Genomic DNA, 21,142 nt, shown 5'->3' with positions numbered 1-21,142 from the left:
TTACATGAAAAGCATTGCTGAAGTCAGATATTCTGCTTTGAAAATGTGCGTTACATGCCGGAACGTCTCTTTGTTTTGGTCACTTTATCCCGCCCACAGCCAGTTTAGCCAATTTTAATCCAGCACCCCAGGTTACCTTTGTGGAAAACAGCGTATTTCATTCATTCAGTCAGAAAGGCTCTCAAAGTGTGTCTTCGTGACTGAAAAGCGACCTCCGGTTAAGAACTTCCTTTGGATTGAGGCACAGATTCAGAGTTCCACATAAGGTGGTTTTTAATTTGCAAATAATATTAATAACATCATAACTAATAACATTAGGTGAGCAGGTTACATTGTAACCGTGCCTTAACAACACATTATGAGACAAGATTTGCAGTGATAAGCAATTGGGCTGTTTGCGTCAGACGAAACATGACAGAAATTAAAGTAGAGCCATTCAGATGTACAGAATAGTGCACTCACTGCACTCCAACGAAATTGTGAGATTTATTATGTAATTAATACATTAAACCTCTTTATGGGTTACCTCTATTATAGGTTTTTGAAAATGAGCTTTCATGCAGTGTGTAACAGCTCTAAGTGAATGAAAACATGCAGCTGAGCTTTAAATCTGAAAGTGTACAGTGTTTAAAACTATTAACTCTTTAACAAAATAGTTGACTCAGAGTAGAATGAATGAATCGAGCTGGGTTCGGATCTTTTGCTTCAATGCATCGATGGGTACATCACCAAATATGGTACATCACCAAAAATGTAGTTCCAGATCTGGTAAAATGTGAACACGCATTTGACTTCAGACACTAATGGAGCGTCTCTGAGCAGACTGATCATGACATAAAGGTGGCGATCACTGACAGATGGAGATTCGGCCGCGGGGAATGAAGGGTTAAAGTTCATTTTCACAACAAATAACACAGTATAGCCAACCGTGTGCTGTGTTTGTTGTAGGGTTGTAACGGTATGAATTTTTCACGGTATGATAATCGTCTAAAACAATACCACGGTTTGACGGTTTCACGGTATACGGTATGTTACAAATGTTACAAAATAATAGAACAGTGAAGCAAATTTGACTTTTTCCAAATAATATATTTTTAGTTACTATAAACAACACCACTTACAATGAACAAATAAAAATAAGAAAATAATAAATAATGTGTCAAAGTCCAAATAAAGTCCAAATAAACATGGTGCAAATCCTCAGTAAAAAATAGATATAAATATTTACTATACTATAAATAGTTACATAACGAAACTAGATTCAATATGGAACATCCTTAGGTTTTATGTGCCAGCATGGATATGGTTGTCTATGGATATGGATTTGGAAATGGTTGTTTGCAATGCAGATAAACAGCTGCATCTTCATTTGCGTCTTTTGAAAACAGCAAGAGCAGCAGTTCGTCTTTGCTGTGTCACTGTTTTGTCATGTTTCTGTGCTGCTGTGCATGCAAAAGTACTTAGTATGAGAATTATTTCATGCAAAACTTTTTTTTTTTGGCGTTTTATTTAGCCGCGCATAAATGTATGCCTATCTCTCATTCCGTGTTGTTCAAAAAGCTTGGTCCACAAACAAAAGCGAAACCTATGCTTATTGGTTGTGATATAGCGAGTTTGAACCAATCTGGGCATGGAGGAGGGATAATGCATCAATGTATCATGTCTGATTTGTCCGGAGACACAGTGACGAGCGTTTCTTTGTCAAATCAGCGTTGTCAAATGTTGATGACGTAACCGCACTGATTCCGGAGCCTCTGAAAGTCCGCGAATGTGATACAGCACTGGAAAGCTGGGATTCTCTTCTTTATGCCAATCTTTGAATTGTATGAATCGGATCAGCGGATCAAAAGTTATTAAACATTTAAGAGCAATACTTATTTTTAGCCGCGGTCGGCTGTCTCGGTCTTTAAGGGTTAAAACCGTTGATATGCAATTGTTCATGGTATGATAATCGTGCACGTTCAAATCATGGTAAACCGTCATACCGGTATATTGTTACAACCCTAGTTTGTTGCTGTAATTTTTCTGATTTTTGATACAATAACCTACGCTGCAACATGGGATTTGCCGGTCATTTGCTATTAAAGAGCCCATATTATGGGTTTTTGAAAATTCCCCTCCATGTAGTGTGTAACACAGCTCTAAGTGAAGTGAAGTATCCAGCTAAGGCTTAAATCTGTAAGAATACAGTGTTTAAAACTGTTGATTCATCTATAAAAGAGTCGAATCATAGTGCTTCAAACGAGTCGCCTTGATACCGAGTCATTAGGTGTTTCGCCATGACGTACGAACGAAACAAAGTTTTTCACGTGCACGCGCAAACCCGGGAGATTTCAAACCTGAGGCCCCGCCCTCTGACGCAGTAACCCAGACACACACACACACACACCCACAAACACACGCACACCCACAAACACACGCACACAAACATGCCGGTCGATTGAAGTCACACTGCAGATGGATATATTGAGTCTCTACCCAAAGATGAAACATCAGCATTATAACCAAGCAGTTGGAAACTTCTGGAAGCTACATGCTACAAAGAATACTTCATCTGAGTTTGTTAAAGGAAGGATCAGTAAAGAGTAACTGATGGACGTCAGGATGGGTTTCTTCCTACATTTCTCAAGTGTAAGTACGTGCGGTTAAAGTTGTTGCCTCGTTTACTCTAGCTTGCAAATGTATTTAGTTGTGATTTGTTACTTGTAACCGCGTGTACTGTATCAGGTTAACTGGATATATTATCTTATCGCGTGCAAAGTCACGTTAAAAACGCGACGCGTGCTGTTTGTTTATGGAGCTCCGTGCTAGAGTTCTGCTCCCGCGATTTATTCGGAAATGTATTCCCGCGCCGCAGAAATCTGGCGCGGGGAGAGAGAGGGAGAGAGAGAGAGAGAGAGAGCGAGAGAGAGAGCGAACGAACGAACGAGCTTTGTGTACTTTGTGCTGTGTGTTTGTTTTTATACAGACAGCTTGGCTGTCTGGACTGTATACTGGGTGATATTTGGTTGTGTTCTCCGCTCTAGCGGGACCGGGCGCGGCGGGCAGAAAACGGAGCGGGTTCTCAGGCTAAAACCTGGCGGGTGCGGGCTGAAGCGGGAGCGTTGTCATCCGGAGGTGTGTGTGTGTTTTTGTGTGTGTGTGGTATGGCGAGTACACGACTGTCTCCTTCGTTCGGTTATCCGTGGCACTATCCACTCGCCATAGTGTGGCAGCTAAAGTCCACGCCTACACTATCGAGCGTGTATGAACTGTGATTACTTTTTAAATTGCTGATTAGCTGTTGGCCATTTCCCTCTCTGACTGAAGGCAGTCGACCAATCGCGACAGACTGTCATCGGCCCAATCAGCGCAGATTAGCTTCGCGCTAAGGAGGGGTTTGGGAACAAATGAATCACTGGACGATTCATACAGGAGTCGCTGGGATAATTAGATAAAAATAAATGCAGATTATAAGACCATGAAAGTGTTTTTTGACCTTGCATGCATATTAGACTGTTGTTGGAGACCCTTACAACCAAGATATGACCTTATTTCATGTATAATATGGGCTCTTTAAATGAGCAGCAGAGACTATTATGTGTGGGACTGTCAGACTTTAACAGGGACTTTGTCAGTAACAGTTACAGTTCATATGGACCACTTTCTTCTTCCTCCATATCAAAAATGTAAGTGTAATTAAAATTGTTGCCTCGTTTTGTGTAGTTTGCGAAATATGTGTTTAATTGTGTGTTATAAGTTGTAATGATCGCGCCACGCAGCTTGTCTAATAATCACTATTATAGATCAATGCTTGTACTGTATCTCAGGTTAAATTTTAATGGGCTATTCACATATTGTGTCCAAAACTACATTGAAAATGTGACGCATGCTTCTTCCTTTACTGATTTTAATGCGTTTTGTGCTCGTGATTCTCTGCTGTTGGATGCTATGGCCAACCGTGCTCAATTTTCAAAACAGTTCAACTTTTGCCACAGTGTGGATTAATACTGAATGTGTGTCGTTGTTATTACTTGGCGTTAGCGTTAAGAGTAGAGTAATATGCTGGTGTTTAACTGCATTGCAGGGGTCTCAAACTCAAATTGGTGGGGGGCCATTTCAGTTACTGACAAACAATATGAGGGCCGTTGTAACCATGCAGAGACTTTCAAAGGGCCAGTTTGAGACCCCTGCTTTAATGCATTCCTGCATTGGGCGCTCACATACTCTCTGCTACTTTATACCCGTGGTGGGCATTTCTCTCTGTCTTGCACTAAACCCAGTCAACCAGTCACAACAGACAGGGTCATCGGACCAATCAGCGCAGTATAGCTTTGCGCTATGGAGGGGTTGGGGAACAAATGAATCGCTGAACAAATCATATGAGAGTCGCAGGAATAATTAGGTAAAAATTAAATCATATTATAAGACAGTGAATAGGTTTTTTGATCTTGAACACATATCAACATGTTGTTGGAGATGCCCAAAACCAAAATTTGACCTTTTAAAATGCAAAATAGGTGCTCTTTAAATGTACATGCTGAATCACTGATATTTGATACACGGTTTAAATCTGCCTTTAGGCTCAACAGTCAGGCTCACTGCTGTTGGTGGCGTCAATCTGGCAACCTGCGCTAACGTGTGTTTTTTAACCAGGAGTGCAATACCTCGTTCAACCCCTGGGTGTCAAACTTACATACTGCACCTTTAAAGGAACATTTCATCTAAAAAATAAACATCTAAAAAATAAACAATTTTGCGCCACAGTGGGTAGCACGTTTGTCTCACAGTGAGAAGGTCGCTGGTTCGAGCCTTGGCTGGGTCAGTTGGCTTTTCTGTGTGGAGTTTGCATGTTCTTCCTGTGTTGGCGTGGGTTCAAGTACAAAGACATGTAGTACAGGTGAATTGGGTAGGCTAAATTGTCCGTAGTGTATGAGTGTGAATGAGTGTGCATGGATGTTTCCCAGTGATGGGTTGTAACTGGAAGGGCATCAACTGCGTAAAACATATGCTGGATAAGTTGCCAGTTCATTCCGCTGTGGCAACCCCAGATTAATAAAAGGGACAAAGCCGAAAAGAAAATGAATTAATGAATGAATGAATGAATGAATGAGTTACAATTTGAATTACTCAGTTGCTGTTAAACAATACATGCTTTTTACATTAGTGACCACATATCACGATTCTTGTTCTGCAAAAAAAGTAAATAATAAAAATGAGCTCCATAAAAAATAAAGCATAGACTTAGAAGGTGAGGTACTTTGGCACTCTCTCTTATTCTCCAGTTGTGTGGAGATATGATTAATGAGCACTACTGAGGAAAAAATAGTGTCTCTTCTTTTTTTTTTTTTTTTTTTTACAAGAGATCTGTCTTCTCTAATATAACCACCTCGGTTTCACAGCTCTCACAGACATTCTAAGCAATCCTTCCCTTCCTCCTTCAACCTAATAAACCATAAAATACATTTTTAAAAAAGTCTCAACCTTCTACCCTGTTGAGAAGAGCCGTTAACTCTAGACGCAAGCTGTGACTCGTAAGCTGGAAAAATGTATGAACGGGGTGAATAAACCTACACAGGTTATTGTAACACAGTAATACACAACATGAACCATCGTCAAAGTGTAAGTAGATGTGCAGAAATGACTTGATGGCTTAGTTCACACTGTTTCATGCATGAGGTGCTGAAACACAAGGCAAGACATAAATACACTGTCAAAACATGTCAAGCATGTTTACGTGAAAAACAATGGAAAAGATTTCCAATGGAAAAATGGAAAATAATCTTGTTTTTCCTTTTGATATAAGATTATTTTGCTTACCCCATTGGCAGATTATTTTGCTTGTTTTAGGGTAAAAATCACTTAATATTAGCAGATTATTTCTTAAAACAAGAAAACATGTTTTGCTTGTCTAGAAAATTATTCTCGAATTAAGAATTTTTTGATATTTGGACTAGAAACAAGACAAAAGATCTAAGTAAGAAAAGCATTTTTTGCAGTGTAGACCTTTATCTATAGATAAGGTATATATTTAAAAACTGTGTTCATCATAACTGAAAGCTTTGTCGTGTTTGCTGGCCTCACACATCGCACAGCTCTGTCAGTCAGTCAGCATGTAACCTTAAAGGGTCACGAAACACCAAAACACATTTTTTGAGCTGTTGACAGTCATATGTGTCCCATGCTGCTATAAACACTATTAGGACACATATATTTTACTAAAAAAGTGAAAATTGGTTGTTTTTGCGTTATTTCGAGCAAATTTGTATTTCCGTTTTGAAACAAATTTTTGAAGCTGCGTCACAGCCATGAGATCTTAGCGTGTTTTCCAGCGTGTAGACTGGATGTCTGTACCTGGAGGTGTCTTATTACGTCTCTGAGTGTGCTGCATTAATGCATGAGTAAGACTTGGTTCAAACCAATCAGCGCTCTATTGTGCAACTTCATTAATATTCATTAAAGGTGCAGTAGGTGATTGTCTTCAGAAGCATTTTTTGTTGTGCTGGTTAAAAGTCTCTTCACAGTCTAATAGTAATGATTAAAGTAAATGATTTAAATGTATTTAAACATATTTTTATATTTTGGGTAAGGCATAAAACAAAAAATGTTCATCCAATTAAATAGAGTCTTACATCTCTCATAATTCCGATAAGTAGCGTAATCTGTCTGTCAGCAAATGCAGATTTGAACTGCGCAGCCGTTTGTAAGCAGCTTCGCCGACCGCCACACGTTCACGAGAAAGACCACACGCAAGCGCGATCGGTAAAAATATGCTGCGTCAAAACTTTTTAAAAACCTGAATCAATATTGAAGTTACCTTTGCACGCTGGAGAAAGGATGACACCATGGCTGAAGGATTTGTCTTAGACAGGTAATGGTTCTAAACTGTTTTAGCTTTACGCAAAGCTAATGTAAAGTTAGATGTTGTTGTTACAAATGGGTTATATCTTTACAGAAGTGTTGTTCAGCCACTAAAATCTTTCGATGAAAGATTGATGAGACTATTTTCAGTTTCATAAGGGACCTTTTACAGCATGTGATGATGTGTCAACAAAACACAGGTAAATACCGCTATTCCGCCTAGTCTCTCCCTATATTGTTTATCATGCAACTCTAAATATTTACTTTGAAATAGCATGTCAGATTGGCTTGAACGCCGCCGGACTAGCACAAGTCGCTTTTAACACATGAGAGAGGGTTCTTTTGCTGTGCTCGTGTTTCAGGAGGCGTGGCTCTAGACGGCAGGGCAGGGACTGTGATTCAGAGATTTATGCTTAGCTGTTAGCATTTTGGAAGATCACCTACTGCACCTTTAATGTTACAGTGTTCAGACGGCAAAGAGACGCCACATTGTGTAGTTAAAACAAGCGTGCAGTTTTGCTTTAATAATTTGCTGCAGTGAAGGTTTTGTTTTCATTTTGTCCCTATGAGAGCGCAGCTGGATTCACATGTGGATCACAGTGCACCCAACAACAAGGAACTCCTTCTCTAAGGAACATTGTTCCCCCGACGGCCCGCACTCACATTACAATCGGGCCTGGGCATGCTTACATCATCGATGCTGCGCTGTTCAGTAAGCGCTCTCCCTCAGCACAGTGGAGATTTGATATGCAGTGACATGCAGTCAAATATTTCGCCAAACAGTAATTAGCGATGCGGTGACAAGCAGTCAGATATTTCGCCGAACAGATCCGCCACTTTTGGCGCTCATAAACAATCATAAAGCTCCGTGCTGCAGGAATGAGGAGGTTTGCTGAAGGTGCACAGCTGTCGTGCAGTGAGGGGTTTGTGTCTTTAATAAACTACGGCAGTTTGCGTTCACTGAACAGTAAGAATGATTAATAAATTCATATGAAACAGTCTCTTAAAAGTCACGTCTCGCTTTCAGTTTCGGGCTTTGGCGCGTTTTGCACTCACACTACAAGTGAACCGCGCTCAGGCCCACCTCTTCCAACCGGGCCAGGGCCGGCCAAGTGAACCGTGCCTGAGCCCGATTCAGCTCACTCACACTTCTCAAACGATCCGGGAAACGGGCCTGGGCACGGTTCGGAGTGCATAGTGTGAGTACGCCCTAAGTTTCCGGGAAATGTGGAGGTTTTTTTCTCTCATTCACCGTGCGGTAACAAACATTGCATGAAACGAGCATATCTTGTTTGTCACGAGGGACATGAATGAATTACCTGAATGAAAGATCCAAACTGCTGTTAAAGTCCACCATTTAATATTTTGTCAAATAATTCGTTTACTGATGTCCATGTAAACACAGTCACTGTCTTTCTCCCCTGTGTGTGTGTGCGTGTGTGTGTGTTTTAACTCCGTAAAAATCAGTGCGTGCCCAAATCGACACTCCCATTTTTATGCAAATTTTTTACAGACCCTCCCTCTTTTGCTCCTTCGACACTCACCCCTAAACAGAGCAGGACATGCCCAGTTTCCTGACTTTTTCCAAAGTAGTTGTGTGAAAACACCCTGCTGAAACAAGGGGGTTTCATGGCCCTTTAAAAGGTTAAACAAATAACACAGCACTACTACTGTTAAATTCACTTACATTTTAATACATTTTGCTGCGATTATAACCCACTATATATATAAAAAAACAGCCACAACTGAAGGTTTTGAATGAGAAGCTATAATTATATTTTTATATAAAAGCATTATTATATTTCAGTCTACCACCACTGTATTTTATGTAATTATTAAGTATTTATATAACCCATAAACTTGACCTTTTATGTAGATAATTTATTTTACCCTTTTATGATTCAACAATGAAGTTTCTGCAACTTTACCCATCAGAGTTTTTTTTTCAGAGTAAATTTTAATGCATTTCATTAAAGATGAATTTAAAAAGGAAAATATATTTGAGAAAAAAACTCTGCTGAAATGCATGTTGTTTAAGTAATATTTAATTTTTTAATGAAAAACATGTTTAGATCAAAACAATCAATGAAACCAGCACATTTATTGCATTTATAAGGTCTGTTTTTGATCTGTAAGAACATGTAAAACACTGAAGAGGTCTTGCCAGGGCACATTTTAATAGCTTATCACTCGCACAGATTATAATTAAATTACACTGGTGGTTTGAGGGCAAAGACGAAATTGTGCATCATTCTCAAAGGGATGAAAACAAATTATGTCAGAGGTTTGCAGTGTTACTGTTTGCTCTTCAGTCTCCGGCTGCCAACCCAGGACGGCTGCCAAGTAGAGCCAACACAATATTATTGACCATCGGCTGCATTTTAATCCATAATAGCCTGTAACAAATGCACTGACCCAAAACAAGCCTCCAAAGAGACACTTTGCAGTGTAAAACAGCCAGTTTTGAGCATAACAACCTCCTGCTCAGGCTGATCTGTTCAGGAACAGGGCCCTAATAAAGCAGCATATCATGAATTCAGGAAATTAATTTCTTCAAAAATGTCAGATGAACATTAATAATTGGAGCTGGAATGTGCCCGACGCTGAACTAAAGGCATGTTTTTTCCTTCTCTGGATGCATTGGCAAATTAAGCAGCTTGTTTAACCTTGGATTTGTTCTAATAAACAGGCTTTTAAAGACAAACATTACCAAACCAAATGCAAGTTGATGATTAAAATGGTTTCAAATATTATATTAAGGATTGAAACTTATGATTCATCAAAATATTATAAAAACGTGTAATAAACACTCCAAAAGGTTTGTTTTTTGGGAGGTGGGAACATAATCACTGTTCACAGATGCATTGGTTTTCCTTAAGATGCTGGGTTTCCACAAGCTATTCCAATATCTGTTAATTCCAAGCTGCACATTTGTTTCATTAACAGAAACCTTCCAGCTGCGAAAAGTCAAGCAGGACTTAAAATGACATAAATGGGACATTTATCACTGCCAGAGTACAGCTCAAGCTATGAAACAGTGATACATGGGAATTGACAAAAGCTAAAATCTCCTCCTATGTGCGCAGCATTAAAACACACAGACCTACATTACTTCATATTAGGGCTGCACAATATTGGAAAAAAAGTGACTGATATATTGTAATGTGAGCATATTTTCACAAGAAGACTCTGTTTGAAGACACTAATTTGTGATTAGCAGTCATTCGATGATTTTTTCCGGGAGTGCATGAGCATAAAATACACAAAATTACACAAGATATACAAAATACTTGTGCAAGAACCACCAAAATGAATTACAGCATGCTAGACCACACAGAACCTAAAAGGTACACTTTTAAATTTGAGTTTATAAAAAAAAATACAAAATGTGCCTCTTTTTTAGGTGTTTATTATAAGACAGACAACATATACAGTTATTTTAAACAATTTCAATAGTGTTTTAAAAAAATTCAAAGGGTTTTCTTTAAAATGATACCAAATTTTTGCATTTACACCTCTGTATGTGGATTTGGGAAGCTTTTAAATTTGGGTAGGCAAAATCCAGGCGGAAATCCGAAAATAACAGCATTAGAGTTTAACTGGTTAAATTTACAAATGTATTCTTGGAGCTTCGTATAATTACTGTTGTATCACTTAAGCCACATGATTTTGCCATGGGAAATTGAGAATTTTGTAACTATTCCAAGTTGGAAACTTTATTGGAACTTATGGGAATTCATGTAAATTTCTTAGATATGTAGAGGAATTTATATAATGGCCCGTTTCCAATGAGTGGTATGGTACGATACGGTTAGGTAAGCTTTTATGGCCTTTTCCAGTCAAAAGATCCCAAAATGCAAACTGCATACCACTTTTTGGGTACCCTTTCCAAAGGGTACCTAGCACAACAAAAGGGTACCAAAAGGCAGAGCTGAACGCTATTGGTTTACAGAGATACGTCACTAGCTCGTGCACAAGGCAGAGAAATTAAAACAAAGGTAATGCCCTTTTTAAATACACAGCCGGGACATCACACTGTAATAATGTATACAAATAATAACAAACCATGTACAACCCAAGCTCAAATCAACCTTGTCATCATCTTGATGAACAACCACAAAGCCCAAGAAGAAGAGCAGAATCTACCCTGTACCCTATTGTTGTTCACAAGGCCGGCTAAAGCGCATCCGCTTACACTTTCTATAGATGCATGCGCATCTATATTTGAATTACGAACTTTTTGAGCTGATGATAATAACGTGAGCATGAATATTGAAGTGCTTCAGACATCTGATTCTTTCATTAACAAACAAACATGCAAAAAAACAAAAACAAAGGAGAAGCCCGAAAAAGCAAAGGAACAAATGATGCTTCTGCAACCTAAAAGATAAACAAACTGCCATGTTTCACTATTATCATCACCTTTTGGACTATTATGAACTGGGAATGTCAGAATTACTTTCTAACAAATAGGTTACATGTGCTGCTGAAGATTAAACATACAGATGAGGACAGGTTTGCTATGACCGTGGGCTATAAGTTGCATGTTGTTTTTGAACCCAAATAAGGACTTAATGTATGCTGTGTGTAGCTTTTCTGTAATGGGTAACATATCGGAGACTGGAGAGTCTGTATGTGTTAATTTAATTTGCATTTATTTATTTATTTCATATAATTGCAGATGTTACAGTAAACTATTTCACTATATCACTATTTCACTATATCACTGAGCTGTAGTTATAATCAAATTATGATCATAGAAAGGTTAGTAATGAACATTTATGGGTATTTATGTATTTAAGTATTTACGTGTTTAAAGCATCTGTTTTGTGAGAAGTTCTTCTCATATGATATGTGAACGACCCGTACAGCTTTACTTTGACATTTCCTCAAGCGAGATTGACGTTGACTGAAACTTTCTAGTGTACACCATGCTCATGGTACACACAACATTGGTACACTTTTGGCAGTGCAAGGCTGATAAAGGTAACCTGTACCGACCCGTAGTGTACTGTACCACTCAGTGGAAACGGGCCATAAATTGCATATAGAAACCTAACTATAAGCTGACATGAATATAAACTAATACCAAACAGGGGAGTGCCTTAAATTTACTTTAAGGGGCATAGTGTGCAGGGGATGGTATTTTCTTAGTGTGTGTTTTATTCTTTTACCTAAATGTTTGCTCAGTACTTGTTTATACAATGGTACATTTTGTTGCACAATAACTTATTTTTACATTTTAATACATTTTATGTTAAAAAATTCATGTAATTTAAATGGACGGATTATTTAAAATTACATTACGTACCATGTATAGGCTCAATTAATCAAATTCACAGTTTATTCCTATTAATTGCCGTTAATTCTAACGAATTAATATTATTTCCCATATATTCCCATTAATCACCATAGAAAGTTTCCAGCCTTGAAAATTACAAGAATTTTGCAATCCCCACTAAGTGGGAACTCGTGTTGTATATGAAGGATCAGAGAGCTCTCAGATTTCATCTAAAATATCTTAATTTGTGTTAGGTCTCTGGGATTGGAACAGCATGGGGCTGAGTAATTGATAACAGAACCTTTAAATAAACTTATCTTTCTGTAGATGAATGTTGGATATCATTTTTATCTTTCAAAACGTGATATTACTGTAAATAATCATATTGCTTTGTCACATTTTTTATTACATTTAATGTTAGACCTTTAAAATAAAATAATGTTGAACTTGATGGATTTGCTTCAAAGACTGTACCACCACATGTGAGTGTATAAATGTAATGAAAAGAGACAACACACAGGTGTAGACCAAATTATAACTGCTCTGTTCATAGACAAATTTTCAAACACATTTTTGCAGTGATTTCTGAGGCAGAGAAAGAGCATTCAATATACCACGACGGTTAATGAAAAATGTGATTATTAATTTAGAGTGAATCACAGTGAAGCTCAGATCCACTGAATTACAAGACCTTTCTTAAGAGGAGACATTCTTTATTAATTCTCAATTTATTCTGTTTTTTCAAACTAACTCCTACAAATTTTCCATTTTTATGCCGTGATATAAAAACCACTGAGTAGGTGGAAATGTGTGCATGCAGCAGATATGTGTCAACTGATATAAAATTATGAATAAGGGCTGTTTATTAAGCACATTGCAAAAGAAGAACATTGTTCTTTTTTATGCAAAACAATGTCACAACTTCTTGGATTGTTATATATTATTACTTATGCACAATCTTTAACCCAAAACCCATTCTACAAACACTGTCAACAGTAATTATTCAACATTTGTTAAAAAATCCGAAACCCTTGTTAGTAGCGACACAAGGGGCTTTTATAGCTTGCAACTCACTTCAAATGCATAGGTTAAAGCCGTTAGAAAACAACAGTTAAAAAAACTTCTGACCATTTTTTAAATGTTTCACAAGTTCTGAAATTAAACAGCATCAAGCTGACAGATGGGGTATCTAAAATGACGCTCTTACGACCAGGGTTGTCAAAGGTGTCGAGTTTGGTACCAATAAGTAATGACATTTTTAAAAAGTCTATTTCCTGCTAATACTTGAGCACTGTTGAGCATGTACTTAAACGCCGTTGATTGACCATTGTGTTCACATGCTCAACAGAAATGACTGTGATTAGCCATGTGAAGGTCATCAGTTCACCACTCTTCTGTTCACTAAGTGCAGACAGATTCACATGCTGCGTCTGAAACCGCCTACTACTCAGTAGGTACTGCATTTGAATAAAAAACCTGCCTGCGTCAGTTGCGTCGCCTCACTTCCTTTCATGAATTCTCTCGCGGGGCATTATGGGATAGCGCAGCGTGCATGGGATGCTCACTCCAGAATCTCGCCGGAAGTAGTAACTCATCCGGGTACTTCTCGCATACTGATTTTCGAATTCTATGAATTCGGACATACTACTTGGCTCACATACTGTTTTTAGCATACTATATAGTATGGAAGTATGCAGTTTCGGATGCAGCGACAGACACTGGAGCAGTTCAAAGCTGTGTAGATCAGTCGATCCATCAGTGGATCACTTCTATGTCACCTCATAGACAGACCAGCTGATCAACGTGGCTTTAAACAGCTTCAGTTTATGTGTATCTGTGTTTGCACTCTGTGAACAGCGGTAAAGAACGGTGAACCGATGACCTTTACGGCCAATCACAGTCATTTCTGTTGAGCATGTGACCACAATGGCCAATCAGCAGTGTTTAAAAAACGTGCTCAACAGCTCAGATGTTAAAGTGAAATGGGGTGTCAAACACCCTTGTGATTAGCAGCCTGTGTATAGCCCATTAAAAAATACTGATCGTGAAATACTACAGCTGTAGTCAGCTACATTTTCAAACAAACCCTCTTTCCAAAACAGTGTTTTTAAAAGATGTTTCTATTTATTAAAATTACTGGTTAAACATCGCTTTATGTGGCTTGAAATGTGCAGCTTTGTTTGCTATATCACGTGAGTTTAACAAACATATTGAGTAGTCCCTTGTTGTTTTGTTTATGTAAATACAACATACATTTTTATACATCACAACTCTGCCAGTTATTTAGGAAAAGTGCATCTGACTCATGCCAGCCACCGTCAATAAAAACAATGCTCAATCTGTCTAAAAGTATCTCTATTTAAATATAGCATTCAGTATTTTTTTTAACTCAGAAATCTCAATTTCTATGGCAACACTATCAATGCCTAAAGACAGCGCCTAAATGAATCTACTGTATGTAGGTCTGGTGGCACAGTGGTCATGTGCTAGTCCTCAAAAAATTCCCAGTTTACAAGTTGTAATTACAAGATGTAGTGACTCATGAATGCAGCAAGTGACCAATTTCAGTCATGGCTTGTAATGGCACCTCAGATACTACAAGGCATTTGATTGGTCACAAGATCTGCACAGAGTTATGACTAGGGCCAGACGGAATCTGTTGATGTTTTTTGCTATTTCTGTTGAGAATTTTGGTAAAAATCTGCGGATTTCTGTGGAATTATTTTGGGATTATTATAACTAAAACCTTAATATGTGAAATAAAAACTAATATATTTTTAACTTGTATTTAATGCTTAAAATGCAAATCCAATTAGATTTACTTTATTTGGTAAACAAAGCAAATCTCTCATATAATTTATCTACTAAAAGACAGAAAATAATACAGTACAAACTAGGGGTGTCAAAATTAATTGTTTCTTCGGTGCACCGCGATGCAGACGCGGACAATTTGGTATCGATGCAGTAATAACCATAACCGGTTATTATGTAGTGACGTCATTTATCTCCTAGCGCTCTGTCGCGAGGGAGGTGAGCGCCGTTATTTACAACACTCAGCCAACTCAGGGCCAGCCCGTGGCATAGGCACCATAGGCAAATGCTTGGGGCGCTGTATATCCAGTGGGGCGCCAGAAATGAGCGTGCTTCTATTGGTTTTGTTTTCGATTTTCCTGACACACTTTCAGTTATAGACGGCAATAACTCAAAAAACGCTTACCCTAAAAAGATTTAAAGTGTGTTTCCTACAGAAAGACAAAGCTGGTTATGTTTCACAGCTGTCTTTCTTTTTTTCGCTCGACATTACGAGCACTGCTCCGTTTAAGCCCTCGCAGTCTGCGTTTACTTTAGCCGGCAGAGCTCGCGCTGAGAGGAGCTCTCAGTAAGGGACCGTCGGAGAAGTGCTTTTTTTTAACGTTTTTTTCGTTTTTCTGCTCCGCTCAGCGCGAGCTCTCCCTGTTGCAAGAGGTTAAGTGTGTTTGTTTGTGTGTGTGTGTGTGTGTGTTTGTTTGATGCTGTCTATGTTTGTGTATGTGTTTGAATGAGAGACAGTGTGTTGCTGTGTGTCTGTGTGTTTATACAGACTGCATGTTATAGCCTCCCCCCTAAAATATAACACTATATATGGAAAGCATCGTCAATGCACCGTGATGCACCGAGATATCGAATTGAACCGAATCGATGGCATGATAATCGTAACCGAACCGAACCATGAGACGAGTATAGGTTCACACCTCTAGTACAAACTGCATTGTATATTAATCAGATTAACATTTTTATATTAGTCAATAATATTACTGTAATTAATTTTAAAACTGAATAAATATAGATTTACACACATTTACTTAAGTAAATAAACAGAATTAATGATGGGCTAAAAATCTGTGGAAATCTGCGGAATTCTGCGCGCGCAGATTCTGTGTGGGCTTAGTTATGACCATAAGAAGCTGCACAGTGATGATGTTAATAAAATGATTGATCCATTTTAGAAAAAAGTGAGAAACTGCATTCATTTTCCTTCAGCTTAATCCCAGATTTATCAGGGGTCGCCACAGTGGAATGAACTGCCAACTACTGCCAGCACATACCCTTCCAGCCGCAAACCAGTACCGGAAAACACCTATATTCTTTTAAAAAATCTGAATCTTTATGAACATCAGAAATCTGTAGTGTGTATTCCTGCTGAATAAATGTATATTTACATACATTTTCACACAAATTATAATGAATACTCTTAAACGTCAGGGAAAACAACAAGGAAAGCACAATGCAATGCAATGATATACTAATTCATTGCATTATCTAATATAAATCCCTCAAATCATCAAAATGCTGTGATATTGGCCTATTCTATTTATTTCAATGGCACCCATAAGGAAAATCATCTTTTGTAAGCTGTTTGGACAGAACTGTGTGTAGGTATAATGTGTCCACAATCATACTGGAGTGATAGAAACACAAAAAGTCTCTCTTTTGAAATTTCCTGATGTTAAAAATAGGATCCAAATCCCTCCCATTTTAAGGCCCACCACAACGTGTTGTAGAAGTCGGTCTCCCTGCCCACCGAACTGATTGACAACCGCGTATTAATATGCCTCCATAGTAACGCGTAAAATTCATAACCACATCCACAAGACAGGATGTGCACAAAGTAATTGGGATTAAAAGATCTGTTCAGCTCTCTGTGATCATCAGCACCTCAAGAATAAGCTTTACAGGTTTAAAATGTTTTTTAAAACAGTGCATGTTTGTTATAAAGTAAAGACAGTAAAATCGCTACCTGATTCATCACTACAGCCGAATAATTTCAGTACAATTATAAAAGAAGATGCTTAAATCCCTGTTCGTGGACTCAAACCAGGTATATTTTGTACATTAACTTAATGAATGGGGCGAGGCAGTGGCGCAGTAGGTAGTGCTGTCGCCTCACAGCAAGAAGGTCGCTGGTTCGAACCTTATTTGGTGTTTCTGTTTAGAGTTTGCATGTTCTCCCTGCCTTCCCGTGGGTTTCCTCCAGGTGCTCCGGTTTCCCCCACAGTCCAAAGATATGCAGTACAGGTGAATTGGGTAGGCTAAATTGTCTGTAGTGTATGAGTGTGTGTGTTAATGTGTGTGTGTGGATGTTTCCCAGATATGGGTTGCGGCTGGAAGGGCATCCGCTGCATAAAAACCTGCTGGATAAGTTGGTGGTTTATTCCGCTGTGGTGACCCCGGATTAATAAAGCGACTAAGCCGACAAGAAAATGAATGAATGAACATAATGAATATCTACACTGCAGTGGATATTAATGTGTCACATTTGCCAAGCCAAAAACTAATTATTGCAGAAAAGCTTGAATTAACTCCACAGCAAATATATCAAATAACAGTTAGGAAAGTTATTTCTGTAGTAAGGGAGATCTGCTTCATTCTTGTCTGTCACTCTGCTGTTTATCTATGTGAAGGGTACATGATTTCAATGGCTCCGACACGCATGTGGGAACGTTGGGCGGGGAGAACCAGCTCATTTGCATTAAAGGCACAGGAAATAAAACTGATACAATGCCATAACAGCTCAAATTTCAAATATACAGAAAAGTCAAATTAAATAATCTCATGAGTATTTTGAGCTGAAACTTTAAAGACACATTTTGGAGGCACACAACATATATTAAATCTTAAAAAAGGGGTGAAATAAGTGCCCTTAAAAATAAATGAACGTGCTATAACAACTATGGTTATGCTGTACAGTATACTGTAATACCTGCACACAAAACACATACATGAAAATATATATACAAGAAAATAAAATCATAAGAACTTTTCTCACTTTACACACACACACAAACCAAAACAGCATCCAGCACTGCAGCTCAGGCACATCAAAACAAATCCCAATCCACAAAAGAGAAATAAAAACATGGATCACGTTTAAATACGGCAAGACAGAGCAAGTCTTAATATTGCTCTGCTTGTGAAGATAAAATAGCTGAGGAGAGAAATCAGATTGGTAGAGCAGATCCAAAAGGACATCCTGTAGATAAACAGTCCTGCACGCTGACTGATCTCTCCTGTGTGCGCCTGCTTCATTCAGCCAATCAAATCAAACCTGCAGCTTATGACCTACAAGGGTTGCCATCGCAACGCCTGCCTTCTGGAATACATGTCATGCATGTTAAGTGCTTTACAGTAAAAGCAACACACGCATGCGTGGAGCACATTCACACCCCTGCCAACTACTACCTCTCTCTCTCTCTTTCACACACACTATATTAATCCACCAGACACACACGTGAGAAATACAGGGAGTGCTTTCACAAATATTGACCGCTACAGATTTTTTGAGTAGGCTTTTAATTAAAATAGCATCATCCATCTTACCGTCAACTTGGATGTAATTTGATACATCCAGAGGGAGAAGTTTATTCAATAGCTCAAGACAAAGCGCTCACATATAGAACAGTGTATAAGAAGGTGGATCACTCAAGGACATGAGCTCCGTCAGACCTTTCACAGTGAATTGTATGAAATTTAAACATTATACAGCCGTATTTTAAGGCAGCAGTGCATGAGGAGACTGAGGAGAGTGGACTTCAATGACCAAGATTCAAACCATTCCAGATAACACAACTATGGGCAAAATATTTCCTATAATCACATCTTTTAAGAGCTGAGTATTAGACCCAATCTCAATTCTACCCCTTAGCTCTTCCATTACCCCTCGTTTTCCACATTCACGTGAAGAGGTAGGGGTTGTCCCAATTTGCTTTAGCTTAAAAGTGTAGCCCTTGAAAAGGAGATTTACCAGAACCACACTCAAAACCAAGGGGTACAAAAATGTCCCATAATACACCAGCTACAACGGCAACATGGCTGCATATGCAAGAAAGGAGATGCACAAATTAGTATTTTTTGGCATTTTTGAGGATTTTTACAACAAACAAGCATATGTTCTAATGCTGTGTTTACACCAGACGCAGAAGAAGCAAGTGTGAGTGATTTACATGTTGCAATGCAATGCAAAGACGCAAATAGACATCCTGCAGTGTGATACGTGCAAATGAGCGAATGAAGCAGCAAGAGTTGAGTGTTTTGCACGATTGACACACTTAACACGTGTTTCATGCGAATCACTCGTGTTGGGAATTCTCAAATCAATTTATGTCTACTAGTAGGCAAGGGACAATAACCGTTTTCAAGGTATACCGCAGTTTAGAAAAATCAAGGTTTTAAAACCGTCAAAATTTTCCAAGTGGTGCTCGCTGCAGAGCCATTTGAGGAGAGCTGAGCTCCAGCGAGGGGGAGCTTAAGCTTGAGCTCCACCTTTTTTGCACTTCTTCTACGAGTGATGTCACTGGGGGTAGGGTTAGGGGTGGGGTTGGTGTACGCATTAAAACAGCTTACAGGAGGAGGAGTGACAGCTCAAAGCTTCTTTTTTTATCAGCATAATGTAAGTTATTGAGTTTAATAACAACAAATAATTATTACAGTTTCGGTTTTTGATTAAGTGCATCCAGAATATTTGGTCTTGGCTTGGATTTGTCATTTTCTGTGCATTCCTAATGCCAACCCAACTAATTAGGAATGCACTGATCGAATGGCAAAAATTTAGTTTTTTTTAGTTTGGCCGACTTATGTCTGGATTTGCAAACAAACTGCACTGCAACAACTTTATACAACAAAGTCTATAAAGCAAATTTTAACAAAGACCAGAGACGAAAGGTGAACAGATGCACCAGAAAGAAACATGACAATCCCGACAGGCTTTCTATGGTCTGAGTACAGGTGACAGCAGTGCTAAATGGAAATTTGTTTCTTTCTTTCTTTTATTCTTCTGTGATTCAACTAGGGTTGTCAAAAGTATCGGCTTCTGCACCAATTAGTACTGAAATTTAAAAATTGTTAATTTCCCGCTAGCATTTCAGTGATGTTTAGTCTGTTCTTAAAAAATTGCCAGCAGATATCACTGCAATTGGCTGTGAAGGTCTTCAGTTTTCCACTCTTCAATGCTGTTCACCATGTGCAAACACAGATACACCGTTGGTGGATTCAAAATGACATATGTCAGTTCATAGACAGATCAGCTGAACGACACAGTGAACACAATGAGCAATCAGTTAAGAACGCACTCAACAGTGCTTAAATGTTAGCAGGGAAATTTTGTTGTGTGGAGTTTTATCAAAGCATTTATGAGTAAAACATACTGTCATAATAAATGTTTTGACATTTTCTACAAAATGTTAAAAAACTACAATTTACTGCATTCACTACAACAAAACCACATCAAAACAAGCGAAGGAATTCCTCAGTCAAATTCTGAAGAAACCCTCAGGTGTGCGTCAGGTATAACCACAAAGCCAGAGGCTATACAAGACGTGAACAAACATTTCTGATGACATAAGCAAGTGACTTTTTACCTGGCCAAGTGTATGATTGCCAAAATGAGGGCTTCAAAAGCCTGTACAAAACTGTAGATCTCAAGGTTTGTTTCATATTGGTAACACTTTAATGTACAATTCATGCTATTACAGACCATTAATTAAGGCTATTAGCTCAATAAACTACTAATTATCTGCTTATTAATAGTTAGTAAGGTAGTTTTGTAGTTAGGATTATGGATGTAGAATAAGATTTATAAGTACTAAAAAACTTTTAATAACTTAATAATAGGCAGGTAATAAGTTAGTAGTTAATAGTGTAAACAGTCCAAAACGTCTACTTGAGAGATTACAAAAGGTGGTTTGTATTTTGCATTTGATATTTATATCAAGCTATTTGTAAAGTGTTTACATTATGAAGCCAATGTTTATTTTGCAAGTTATGCTTCCAAAAATCTTTTCAGATGTTTTTGCTGCATCTGTTTGTTTATTCAATAGATTTCATGGTAGATGCAGCTACAAAAATTGAAAGAGCAAAGAAAATGCTGACATGGTTTTTGCTAAAGATCTGTGTCTAAAATATTATCCAAGTTTCACAGATGTTGCCCATGTTCAGTTGACGATGAATGCAAAATAAATGCAAGTTTTATTAAAAGTTTTCGCTTGG

General features: G+C 38.2%; 1 protein-coding gene and 1 long non-coding RNA gene across 9 annotated transcripts in view; one reads left to right on the top strand and one right to left on the bottom strand.

Annotated features, from left to right (window-relative positions):
* stag1a (STAG1 cohesin complex component a) overlaps positions 1 to 21,142 on the bottom strand; it is a 93,658-nt gene that overhangs the window by 43,245 nt on the left and 29,271 nt on the right.
* LOC147846361 (uncharacterized) lies at positions 5,338 to 15,251 on the top strand. Of its 2 annotated transcripts, none has more exons than XR_015478508.1 (4): positions 5,338 to 6,441; positions 7,304 to 7,622; positions 7,669 to 10,243; positions 10,433 to 15,251. It is a non-coding gene; the product is annotated as an uncharacterized LOC147846361 (long non-coding RNA). The 2 variants fall into 2 exon arrangements; XR_015478509.1 differs by having other exon boundaries at positions 5,338 to 6,446; positions 7,355 to 7,622.

This window comes from Danio rerio, chromosome 2, assembly GCF_052040795.2.
Source record: "Danio rerio strain M-AB ecotype USA chromosome 2, GRCz13ab, whole genome shotgun sequence".
Taxonomy (NCBI): domain Eukaryota; kingdom Metazoa; phylum Chordata; class Actinopteri; order Cypriniformes; family Danionidae; genus Danio; species Danio rerio.
This window is presented reverse-complemented; position numbering and strand designations above follow the sequence as displayed.